Here is a 7,736-nt window from a genome sequence, read left to right as displayed (position 1 = left end):
GGCTCACACCGGAGCCGCGTATTGCCTCTTTAGACATGCCACCACACCTTAAGACATGTATGAGGACCCGGCGCAATGCTCTCGTGGCATTGCTACCCCCCGAAGGCCCCCAACCGGCCTAACCCTGGACCAATTGACCTGGAGATCTACGCCTTTGACTTTTGTCATACGGGATTTGACCAACAGACGTTTTCACCTGGTTATGATAGGTCAGCCCATAGGAACACTTGAGAACAAGGTTTGGGCCAAACCCACCATAAGATTCCCTCCGTCTCGACCCAACGTGGCCGTTTTCCCCCTCCAAGTGTCGACGGCATCGCCATCCATGAAGGAGTCACACTCAGGAGCCGGTTGCCGGGTGTTTGCGCCTGCCACCACAATCCTTGAAACAATCTGATGGATGTAGATATAAAATTTGTCTTGATTGGCCAAGGTATGAAAAATATACAAAAAATTCAAAACAAAAGAGTGTTTTCTGTAAATTTGAAGCAAACATGATTTAAGTTTGTTCAAATTTGAAAAATAGTATAGCAACATAATCCTTTCAAGATTCTGATAAAAAACCATATAAAATTTGTCAGAATCGATCCAAGTATCAATTACTTATGATTTTAACAAACTATAAGGACCTATATGAAAAAGTACATGATGTTACATTTCTAACATACTCAAAAACAAAAAAAAAACTGTATATTCATAATCTATGGAAAATTCTACCCCAAGTCAATGTATAATTTGTGTATGTTTAAGTTTATATAAGTTAGATTTAAATTATTCAAATTTTAACTTTTAAAAACATAAAAATAATTTTAAAAAACAAATGATATCTATGCCTACGGCTATGCCGTAGGCATAGTTCTTGGCTAGGGGCTACCAGGAGGCGCCACGTGGCGAGGCTATGCCTACGGCCTTGCCGTAGGCATAGATGGAAAACTATGCCTACGGCTTTGCCGTCGGCATAGCTCTGCCACGTGGCAGCTCCTAATAAAAAAAAACAGATGATATTTATGCCGACGGCCGCCGTCCGGGCCGTCGGCATAGATTTGACGGTGTCAGCCCGCCGTCTGTCCCTGGGCCACGAGGGCCACCTCTATGCCGACGGCCTAACTATGCCTACGGCTGTTGTAGACATAGATCGATATATGCCGACGGCCTTACTATGCCTACGGCTGCCGTAGGCATAAATGGAGCTATGCCGACGGCTTTTCTGCGCCGACGGTATTCCCCAGGCCGTCGGCATAGCTCCATCTATGCCTACGGCAGCCGTCGGCATAGATAAGGCCGTAGGCATATAACATTATTCCGGTAGTGTCCATCTCCATGTTGGCGGTGAGTCATGTGCCTCCAAGTTATACCGAGGAAGATAGTCGTTGTTGAAAATATGTGGTCTACTAATTATCATACGTTTTGCTAGCCTGTCTAATTCAGATGTCGGCCCTGAATGCAACAAGTTCCACGCAAAAGCACTTATTCTGCTGCATACCGGCACCCTTTTCCTGGCCCCAAATGTCTTGGTTCTTGGGTCATAGATCCGTAGCACCGCATCCCCGGGGTCGAACCCCGGCAAGTGTACCCGCATCCACAACACGATCCTCCCATCATCGAGAATCGCCAATGGCTTCATCAACCACTCCCTGTGCCCGGGATTTTGGTGGCAAGGCATGGTGATGGTGTATCTCCTGGACCATAGAGATAGGTCTGGGTCCACCAGGAACCATATAACTCAACTAATTGCCGGTCGTGGTCGACATAGCTTGCGACCAGGTGGCCGTTCATCTCAACCAAGCTGGCGCCCGGGCGGTTTGCGGGGCCTTGGAAGGCTTCCGACCGCCATGTTTCGCTGTCGAGGTCGAACGCCATGACCAGCTGTGTGTTTAGGTCCTTGGACGCCGAGTACCAGTCCCGACTAGGTTCAAAGTATGCAACTCCATTGATGGTAGGGACGCCGCCCCAGCCTGATACCGCCTTTAGTGGAGGGTTACCTGTATCCCTCCAGCCGCCGCCAGTCATGGTGAGGATCTTGCAGACCTGCGGCTCGTGGCGGCACAGTGAGGTGTGGATGGAGAACACCTTGTGCTCTCCAGTGGAGGTTACGGCCCCAACGGTGAACGAGTAGCATTCGTAGTCTTTATGTAGTGCAGGGTCAGGCAAAAGGGAGGCAAAGCCGTTGGAGAGGTCGAGAAGGTAAAGTTGATCGTCGTGGCTGACAACAACGTAGACCACGCGGTCATGACTCATGGCGGGCGTCTCGCCGTACGGACGCAGCTTGTAGCTGAACGGCATGACGGCGTCGTCGGACTCCATGTCGAGGATGTTGACGGCCTCGTAGATCGAGGACTAGCTTCTGGACAATCCCATGGCGAGAAGCATGCGGCCAGGATTGTGGGCGGCGGCGATGAAGTCCGGGTGGCACAGTAGGCGCCGCCATGACCTGCAGACGGCGCGGAAGCGGTACAGCGGCTCGGTGGGGAGGCGCTGCAGAATCTCGCAGAGAAGGTCCAGGGGAAGAACACCATCGTTTTCTGTGGCAGCGATCGGAGGAGCCGCGGATCGCGCCGTGTTTGGTTCGTGGAGCGTCGCCGTCGATGACATCGCTGCAATGGATATATTGGTACGACTCGTGAGCTAGGGCGTAAGCTTCCTCTCATAACTATCGGATGAATCGTCGTAGCCTAGCTCAAGCAAAATCATAACAGGAAGCCGTGACAACGTCTACTTTTTTTTAATGCGTGACAAGGTGTACTTTGCATACGTTTTCCCGTATCGTCCGCAGGGACACGTACGCGCAACGGACTACAGCTCAGAGTGTCCTTTTTGCGTGAGAAACTTACGATAGATATCTAGAGGTAACAAAGATCTAACATCAACTACAAACACTGGAGCGAGTCAAATGTGTGCCGCTATCATCGTTCCTTCCTTGCCAAAGTGAGGTAAACCTTATTGTTGTAGATGGTCGGAAATTCATCATGCTAAAACCACATAGCAACAGTGCACTAGAGCAGCAACCGTTGTCGATGAAGAAATTCATAGATTAGAAGAATCAAACCTATAAACATCCAAATAAAGACGAACGAAGACCAGACCCAAACAGATCCATCCAAGACCAGCACCGCCCGAGTCCCTTGAGATCCGATGGAGACACGCGGCCACACTCCCTCCGATGATGCTAGATGCACCCTCTAGACGGGGATAGAACATGAAAAACATTATTCCTACCGAGGGACATCACCGCCGCCACACAACCCCAACCAAGATGTTGAACCTAATAAAAACGAGACCGAATGTCCTCCCACTGCACCTCCACGGCCCAAAGGCCATCAGAGATGGTGCGGACCGGTGATGGCGCCGACAGGCGAAGGAGGAAAGCCTGTTATCTTTTTTGTGGGAGAGGAAAGAGGTCCAATAGGTTTACTATACAGCTCAGTATGTCATTGTTGAACCTAAACTAGCTGCACTAACTCAGTATCTGTCACATTAGATTTGTTTTTTGTTGAATTTGGTTACCATACATTCAAACTAGTTTTTTAATTGATGTAATCGGTCAACTAGGGTTTCACATATCAGAATCGTTGTGAAAACTCTGGGGGTTAGCTACACGGGCACATGTACGGCGAGGGGGTGGAGTGGAGCAAGTCAAGTGAGAAATGATGGTGAATTTTCTTCACGAGGAAAATGCTTATCGGTCCGTGGTTCGATCACCCATCAGTGACCTCGAGAGAGGGAAAGAGATGCCTTCAAGAACTGGATGTAGACCATCCGGTCCAAAGCTCAAATGCTCTTGGATGAACAGTGAAATCAAGAAAAATAGTAAAACAAATAAAAATAGAAAAAATGTGGCAAACTTTCACAACTGGTTTGTGTGCTTGCAAAAATTTATCACGAAATGATATTTGTGAAAATCATGAAAAAATCGATGCTACATGTTTTTCAAAAAAATTGATGTTGATTTTTTTTTGCCACCACTTGTACGCATGTTGTTTCATGATGAAAATTCGCAAACACTCAAAACATTTGTTGGAAGTTTGGCTTGTACTGTTTATCCCAAATTGAAATGAGCTCGGGGAGCAGAGGAGCACTTTCTGGCGACGTAATGATTGGACTGATGCCCTCATCAACTTTGCCAGCTGCGAGGCAAGCCTCGCAAGCAGAGGCTCCCTTCGTCGCTACATATAGGTGGTTCCACGGGCGTCCGCAGGTGGCACGCATGCCATCGTCACCCAAACCATGTGCTCACTCCAGGCCAAACGAAAATATCAAACGCGGACGGATCTATAGATATTGAGTGGTACTGTCACCTCTCGCTCCCGTGCGGCACCACGGGCCGCACGGGGGTGCCCAAACTCCGGCCGCCTAGGGCCATCCTTCTCCCTCTCTCCCCTCACCGCCGCCAAAGGGCGTCGTCGGGCAAAGCCCGGGCGGCGTCGGCGACGGTGGGGCCGTTTGGCGACGAGGTTCGAGCGGATCTCGAGGTCCCGGCTGTGTGTGCGGCGGCGGGGTCAGCGGAGCAGTGGGGTGGCGGCCATGGCTCATGGAGGTGCAGAGGGCCGCGTGGCTGTGGCGACGAGGGGTGGCTGGGCGCGCTGGTGCGTGTAGGCGTGGATATGGCCGGGGTGAGCGCGGCAGCCTTCTATTGCGCGAATCCTGGGTGAGCGCGGCGGCCGTCGTCATTGAATACATGACCTTGAACGTGTTGGGAGTCGGCAAGTTGAAGGTCACTATGTACCTGATCTTGATCTGGTGGACGACGATGAAGGTGGCCCAACCCTGATCGAGGGTGACCCTGCCGTTAATCAGCCGGATAGTGACCCTCCATGAGCAACCGGTGTTTGTCTTGACCTTGAACTCCGTCGGCACAGCCAGGAAGTACTTCGTAAAGTCTAGGGTCATTGGTATGGCCTCAAGCTTCGGGGTCATAATCACATTGCATTAGTGGGTTGGGCCACCCTCCTTATGGTAGTGGCCATAGTTCCGACACTTGCCGTTGGGGGGCTCCTCCGGCAACACGTCGCCGTCTGTGGGCGGCACCTGGACGGGCGTCTGCGGCACCACCTCCAAGGGTGGCACCACATACTTGCCCTTGTCATGCTCCATTGGCGGCACCACCTCCTTGCTCTTGTTTTTCGTGTCGATCTGCATTATGAAAAGCACAAAATCATGAAAAAGATCGATGATCCATGCTTTTTAAGTCGATGCTGATATTTTTTTGCCACCACTTCTGCGTATGTTGTTTCATTATGAAAATCCCAAACAATCGTCGATGATCCATTTGTTCGAGATTTTTTTCCTGGCTTGTACTGTTCATCCCAAACTGAAATGAGCTCACGGAGCAGAGGAGCAGTTTCGTCAGCAAACCAGACTCTACTCTACTCTACTATGGCGACGTAATGACTGGACTGATGCCCCCATCAACTATTCAACTTTTCCAGCTGCCAAGCAACCAGAGCAAAGGCTCCCCTCGTCGCGACGTACTTGGTTCCACGGCCGTCCATATGGTGGCACGTATGCCATGCCCATCCAAACCCGAACCCAAACCGTGTGCTCACTCGAGGCCAAACCCTACCCACCCCGATTTCCCAGCCCGGAGCAAGAGGACAAAACCAAAATATCAGGCGCGCGGCGCGGTCGTCGGCACCAACCAAACCGTGTGCTATATACTCAGTCCCGAGTCGGGTCGGGCCGGGTCCGCACCCCCCGTTTCCACCAAATACCACGAGCCCTCGCCCACCGATCTCACCCCCATCTCCCGCCGCGCTTTACTATTACATCCCGGGCAGAGTGATGCAGTCACCTCACTAGATGTCGACACATCAGAGACGCAGTTGATGATGATGCAGCGGAGAAAAAGACAGAAGTGCAAGACTTCAAATTCAGTCGTCATCATCCGCTTCACTCCCACTATGACTGAGGGGGAATGTTAGAAGTATAATTATGTTTAAGTTAGATATTAGGAGTTAGAGATAGAATAGGATTAAATCGTGTATGGCTTACCCTCTACTCCAAGTCTCTCTCCCTCATGTTGTACTTTATATATACCCCATATAAGGGTTAGATTAATACAACACAACAACGAATATTGCAGGTTCAATATTTTCCACAAGGGCATCTCCAACGTCGACCTTCAAACCGCATGTATCCATCGTCCGAATCGCGTGGTCCTATCGTGTTCGGCAGTGTGGACGCACTTTTTCTCACAAACCGGACACAAACTGGGGGTTTTGCGAACGTTGGACCGCTGCCACATCCGTATCTGACTAACCAGTCCCACCAAAAACTCCTCTCCCACGCCCGCACGTTTTCTCGCCCAAAGCCAGTTGCCCGCATTCATGCCGACCTAGAGCGAACTCTGCCGCTCACTTGAGATGGCAATGAAGCGGCTCGCCGGCAGGGAGCAACACCCGCTACTCGCCCGTTGTGCACGCCTTCTCTCCGCATAACGACATCCTGCCTACCTCCATTAAACCGACGCGTGTCTCGGGGAACCTACTCTGACGCCTCGAACGCCACGCGTCCGTTCCTATGTCGGTCGGCATTAAACACCTCTCCTGCTGGTTCCTTGCGCCCGCCTGCTATATAAACGTGTCCAAGCGTTGGGAAAGGACCGCACCTCACCTCCGCTCTCCTATCCTTCTTGTACAACACATACCTTGGCCTTCGGCAAACATAAGGAGTTCTCCGACATTGCAGATGCCTGGGTTGCTTGGCTAGCCAGCCCGATTCAGGTTGCCTTGCCGGCAAACCCTCCAGATCAGGTGCCACCACCATCGCCATCGCCACACCCTCCTCGCCCATCCAGGCTGGATAACACTGAGTTCGGCAAATTCACCGCCAGCAATGGTGGCAACATGTTAGACAGGTGGGGAAATAATCCATGTCGGTGGAGGCCGACACGTCTGCGGCCACCGCAGACAACGAGGAATAGGAGATCATGGGAGGCCGCCACCGTTCAGGTCCCACAAAGGCCACTGCGTCACTGGGTTACACGGCTGGTGCCTTGCCCGGTGAGTGGGGGCGTAGACAATGGCGGCCTTCTTCCCCCGCCCAAAAACCAACCATGGTCCGTGCTTCGCGGAGGCGGAGGGTGGCTATTTTTTCCCTCGCACTAAAGTATATCTCTCCATGGCTCCCGGTTGTCTGATGAATGGGCTGCCGGACATAGGGAAGACATGTCGTCAGAGTAGAGATGTGCCACTGCCGGCTGTAGAATACTTTTACCATAGCGAGGTATAGTTTAGTTAAAATAAGCCCAAAATGTTAATGTTTACATCCGGTTTGAATGAAATCATCCATTCTGCATGCAATTTGTCCGGTTTGTTTAAAGCCAATTTAAAGTATATGCTGATAGCATTGGATGGCCGTCTACCGATGCCGTGTCCGCGGACTAGTACCCCTGTTCGCGGACGGATACAGTGTCCGGTTTGCTGGTAGCGTTGAAGATGTCCTTACAGCTTATAGGTAACAAGCTTCAACAAGCTCACCATTGCCGGCAAGGGAATAGAAGTTTGCATGAGGGAACTTATGTAGTGATTGGGCGTAGGAAGTAAATTTTTACTCCTACTCCCTTGTTTGATATGGTCCTTTGACTTCTCAATTCGCAAACCAATTTGTGATTCCCCAAATTGTTCATCATCAACACTTATTACTCTTGGAAATTTAAGCTCCTAAGCGGTAGGAGTCAAGGCTCGGAAGCTTCCTTGATTGTGGTGTGATCCAGGGAGTTTATAAAGGTGTGGTGGTGG

The sequence above is a fragment of the Triticum dicoccoides genome, chromosome 4A (genome assembly GCF_002162155.2).
Source record: "Triticum dicoccoides isolate Atlit2015 ecotype Zavitan chromosome 4A, WEW_v2.0, whole genome shotgun sequence".
NCBI lineage: Eukaryota > Viridiplantae > Streptophyta > Magnoliopsida > Poales > Poaceae > Triticum > Triticum dicoccoides.
This window is presented reverse-complemented; position numbering follows the sequence as displayed.